Source organism: Stegostoma tigrinum, chromosome 6 (assembly GCF_030684315.1).
Source record: "Stegostoma tigrinum isolate sSteTig4 chromosome 6, sSteTig4.hap1, whole genome shotgun sequence".
Taxonomy (NCBI): domain Eukaryota; kingdom Metazoa; phylum Chordata; class Chondrichthyes; order Orectolobiformes; family Stegostomatidae; genus Stegostoma; species Stegostoma tigrinum.
Window position 1 is genome coordinate 63,098,005 of NC_081359.1, and position 5,000 is coordinate 63,103,004.

Sequence of the window (5,000 nt, forward strand, 5' to 3'; positions counted from 1 at the left end):
CTCTCGCTCTCTGTCTGTCTCTCTCGCTCTCTGTCCCTCTCGCTCTCTGTCCCTCTCGCTCTCGCTCTCTGTCTCTCTCGCTCTCTGTCCCTCTCGCTCTCTGTCCCTCTCGCTCTCTGTCCCTCTCGCTCTCTGTCCCTCTCGCTCTCTGTCCCTCTCGCTCTCTGTCCCTCTCGCTCTCTGTCCCTCTCGCTCTCTGTCCCTCTCGCTCTCGCTCTCTGTCTGTCTCTCTCGCTCTCTGTCCCTCTCGCTCTCGCTCTCTGTCTCTCTCGCTCTCTGTCTCTCTCGCTCTCTGTCTCTCTCGCTCTCTGTCTCTCTCGCTCTCTGTCTCTCTCGCTCTCTGTCTCTCTCGCTCTCTGTCTCTCTCGCTCTCCCTCGCTCTCGCTCTCGCCCTCGCTCTCTCCCTCGCTCTCGGTCCGTCTCGCTCTCGCACTCTGTCCCTCTCGCTCTCTGTCCCTCTCGCTCTCTGTCCCTCTCGCTCTCGCTCTCTGTCGCTCTCGCTCTCTGTCGGTCTCGCTCTCTGTCGCTCTCGCTCTCTGTCGCTCTCGCTCTCTGTCGCTCTCGCTCTCTGTCGCTCTCGCTCTCTGTCGCTCTCGCTCTCTGTCCCTCTCGCTCTCTGTCCCTCTCGCTCTCTGTCCCTCTCGCTCTCTGTCCCTCTCGCTCTCGCTCTCACGCTCTCGCTCTCTGTCGCTCTCGCTCTCTGTCCCTCTCGCTCTCTGTCTCTGTCCCTCTCGCACTCTGTCCCTCTCGCTCTCTGTCCCTCTCGCTCTCTGTCCCTCTCGCTCTCTGTCTCTGTCCCTCTCTGTCTCTGTCCCTCTCGCTCTCTGTCTCTGTCCCTCTCGCTCTCTGTCTCTGTCCCTCTCGCTCTCTGTCCCTCTCGCTCTCTGTCCCTCTCGCTCTCTGTCCCTCTCGCTCTCGCTCTCACGCTCTCGCTCTCTGTCGCTCTCGCTCTCTGTCCCTCTCGCTCTCTGTCTCTGTCCCTCTCGCACTCTGTCCCTCTCGCTCTCTGTCCCTCTCGCTCTCTGTCCCTCTCGCTCTCTGTCTCTGTCCCTCTCGCTCTCTGTCCCTCTCGCTCTCGCTCTCGCTCTCTGTCTCTCTCGCTCTCTGTCTGTCTCTCTCGCTCTCTGTCCCTCTCGCTCTCGCTCTCTGTCTCTCTCGCTCTCTGTCTCTCTCGCTCTCTGTCTCTCTCGCTCTCTGTCTCTCTCGCTCTCTGTCTCTCTCGCTCTCTGTCTCTCTCGCTCTCCCTCGCTCTCGCTCTCGCCCTCGCTCTCTCCCTCGCTCTCCCTCGCTCTCGGTCCGTCTCGCTCTCGCACTCTGTCCCTCTCGCACTCTGTCCCTCTCGCACTCTGTCCCTCTCGCACTCTGTCCCTCTCGCACTCTGTCCCTCTCGCACTCTGTCCCTCTCGCACTCTGTCCCTCTCGCACTCTGTCCCTCTCGCACTCTGTCCCACTCGCACTCTGTCTCACTCGCACTCTGTCTCACTCGCACTCTGTCTCACTCGCACTCTGTCTCACTCGCACTCTGTCTCTCTCGCACTCTGTCTCTCTCGCACTCTGTCTCTCTCGCACTCTGTCCCTCTCGCTCTCTGTCCCTCTCGCTCTCTGTCCCTCTCGCTCTCTGTCCCTCTCGCTCTCTGTCCCTCTCGCTCTCTGTCCCTCTCGCTCTCTGTCCCTCTCGCTCTCGCTCTCTGTCTCTCTCGCTCTCTGTCTCTCTCGCTCACTGTCTCTCTCGCTCTCTGTCTCTCTCGCTCTCTGTCTCTCTCGCTCTCTGTCTCTCTCGCTCTCTGTCTCTCTCGCTCTCTGTCCCTCTCGCTCTCTGTCCCTCTCGCTCTCGCTCTCTGTCCCTCTCGCTCTCGCTCTCTGTCCCTCTCGCTCTCGCTCTCTGTCCCTCTCGCTCTCGCACTCTGTCCCTCTCGCTCTCGCACTCTGTCCCTCTCGCTCTCGCACTCTGTCCCTCTCGCTCTCGCACTCTGTCTCTCTCGCTCTCTGTCTCTCTCGCTCTCTGTCTCTCTCGCTCTCTGTCTCTCTCGCTCTCTGTCTCTCTCGCTCTCTGTCTCTCTCGCTCGCTCTCTGTCTCTCTCGCTCTCTGTCTCTCTCGCTCTCTGTCCCTCTCGCTCTCTGTCCCTCTCGCTCTCGCTCTCTGTCCCTCTCGCTCTCGCTCTCTGTCCCTCTCGCTCTCGCTCTCTGTCCCTCTCGCTCTCGCACTCTGTCCCTCTCGCTCTCGCACTCTGTCCCTCTCGCTCTCGCACTCTGTCCCTCTCGCTCTCGCACTCTGTCCCTCTCGCTCTCGCACTCTGTCTCTCTCGCTCGCTCTCTGTCTCTCTCGCTCGCTCCCGCTCGCTCTCGCTCGCTCTCGCTCTCTCTCGCTCTCTCTCGCTCGCTCTCGCTCGCTCTCGCTCGCTCTCGCTCGCTCTCGCTCTTGCTCTCCCTCGCTCTCTGGCCCTCTCGCTCTCTGTCCCTCTCGCTCTCGCTCTCTGTCCCTCTCGCTCTCGCTCTCTGTCCCTCTCGCTCTCGCTCTCTGTCCCTCTCGCTCTCGCACGTTGTCTCTCTCGCTCTCTCTCGCTCTCTGTCTCTCTCGCTCTCGCTCCTGGGCTCGGTCACTCTCGGGCTCAGTCGCTCTCGCTCTCGGTCTCTCTCGCTCTCCCGGTTTCTCTCGCTCTCTGTCCCTCTCGCTCTCGCTCTCTGTCCCTCTCGCTCTCACTCTCTCTCGCTCTCCCTCGCTCGCCCTCGCTCGCTCTCGCTCTCGCTCTCGCTCTCTCGCTCTCGATCTCGCTCTCGCTCTCGCTCTCCCTCGCTCTCCCTCGCTCTCTGGCCCTCTCGCTCTCTGTCCCTCTCGCTCTCGCTCTCTGTCCCTCTCGCTCTCGCCCTCGCCCTCGCCCTCGCCCTCGCCCTCGCCCTCGCTCTCGCTCTCGCCCTCGCCCTCGCCCTCGCCCTCGCCCTCGCCCTCGCCCTCGCCCTCGCCCTCGCCCTCGCTCTCGCCCTCGCCCTCGCTCTCGCTCTCGCCCTCTCTCTCGCTCTCGCCCTCTCTCTCGATCTCGCCCTCTCTCTCGATCTCGCCCTCGCCCTCGATCTCGCCCTCGCCCTCGCTCTCGCCCTCGCTCTCGCCCTCGCCCTCGCCCTCGCCCTCGCCCTCGCTCTCGCCCTCGCTCTCGCTCTCTCTCGCACTCCCTCGCCCTCGCTCTCGCCCTCGCTCTCGCTCTCGCCCTCGCCCTCGCTCTCGCCCTCGCTCTTGCCCTCGCCCTCGCCCTCTCTCTCGCCCTCTCTCTCGCCCTCTCTCTCGCCCTCTCTCTCGCCCTCTCTCTCGCCCTCTCTCTCGCTCTCGCCCTCGCTCTCGCTCTCGCCCTCGCTCTCGCGCTCGCTCTCGCCCTCGCTCTCGCCCTCGCTCTCGCCCTCGCTGTCTCTCGCTCTCGCTCTCCCTTGCTCTCCCTCGCACTCGCCCTCGCCCTCACCGTCGCTCTCGCTCTCGCTCTCTGTCTCTCTCGCTCTCTGTCTCTCTCGCTCTCGCTCTCGCTCGCTCTCGCTCTCGCTCTCGCTCTCGCTCTCTCTCGCTCTCGCTCTCGCTCTCACTCTCTCTCGCTCTCGCTCTCGCTCTCGCTCTCGCTCTCGGTCTCTCTCGCTCTCGGTCTCGCTCTCTTTCTCTGTCCCTCTCGCTCTCTGTCCCTCTCCCTCTCGCTCTCGCTCTCTGTCCCTCTCGCTCTCGCTCTCTGTCCCTCTCGCTCTCTGTCCCTCTCGCTCTCTGTCCCTCTCGCTCTCTGTCCCTCTCGCTCTCTGTCCCTCTCGCTCTCTGTCCCTCTCGCTCTCTGTCCCTCTCGCTCTCGCTCTCTGTCCCTCTCGCTCTCTGTCCCTCTCGCTCTCTGTCCCTCTCGCTCTCTGTCCCTCTCGCTCTCTGTCCCTCTCGCTCTCTGTCTCGCTCTCGCTCTCTCTCGCTCTCGGTCTCGCTCTCTTTCTCTGTCCCTCTCGCTCTCTGTCCCTCTCGCTCTCGCTCTCTGTCCCTCTCGCTCTCTGTCTCGCTCTCGCTCTCTCTCGCTCTCTCTCGCTCTCGGTCTCGCTCTCTGTCTCTGTCCCTCTCGCTCTCTGTCTCTCTCGCTCTCGCTCTCTGTCTCGCTGTCTGTCTCGCTCTCTGTCTCGCACTCTGTCTCACTCGCACTCTGTCTCACTCGCACTCTGTCTCACTCGCACTCTGTCTCTCTCGCACTCTGTCTCTCTCGCACTCTGTCCCTCTCGCACTCTGTCCCTCTCGCACTCTGTCCCTCTCGCTCTCTGTCCCTCTCGCTCTCTGTCCCTCTCGCTCTCTGTCCCTCTCGCTCTCTGTCCCTCTCGCACTCTGTCTCACTCGCACTCTGTCTCACTCGCACTCTGTCTCACTCGCACTCTGTCTCACTCGCACTCTGTCTCTCTCGCACTCTGTCCCTCTCGCACTCTGTCCCTCTCGCACTCTGTCCCTCTCGCTGTCTGTCCCTCTCGCACTCTGTCCCTCTCGCACTCTGTCCCTCTCGCACTCTGTCCCTCTCGCTGTCTGTCCCTCTCGCTGTCTGTCCCTCTCGCTGTCTGTCCCTCTCGCTGTCTGTCCCTCTCGCTGTCTGTCCCTCTCGCTGTCTGTCCCTCTCGCTCTCTGTCCCTCTCGCTCTCTGTCCCTCTCGCTCTCGCTCTCACGCTCTCGCTCTCTGTCGCTCTCGCTCTCGCTCTCGCACTCTGTCCCTCTCGCTCTCGCACTCTGTCCCTCTCGCTCTCGCACTCTGTCCCTCTCGCTCTCTGTCTCTCTCGCTCTCTGTCTCTCTCGCTCTCTGTCTCTCTCGCTCGCTCTCTGTCTCTCTCGCTCGCTCCCGCTCGCTCCCGCTCTCTCTCGCTCGCTCTCGCTCTCTCTCGCTCTCTCTCGCTCTCTCTCGCTCTCTCTCGCTCGCTCTCGCTCGCTCTCGCTCTCGCTCTCGCTCTCCGTCTCTCTCGCTCTCGCTCTCTGTCCCTCTCGCTCTCGCTCTCGCTCTCTGTCTCTCTCTGTCTCT

The 5,000-nt window shown here is 63.1% G+C and overlaps 1 protein-coding gene across 1 annotated transcript in view; it reads left to right on the forward strand.

The window, feature by feature from the left end:
* Positions 1-5,000, forward strand: part of LOC125453120 (PC3-like endoprotease variant B) — a 1,374,573-nt gene that overhangs the window by 354,459 nt on the left and 1,015,114 nt on the right. The gene's annotated exons all lie outside the window — the stretch shown is intronic.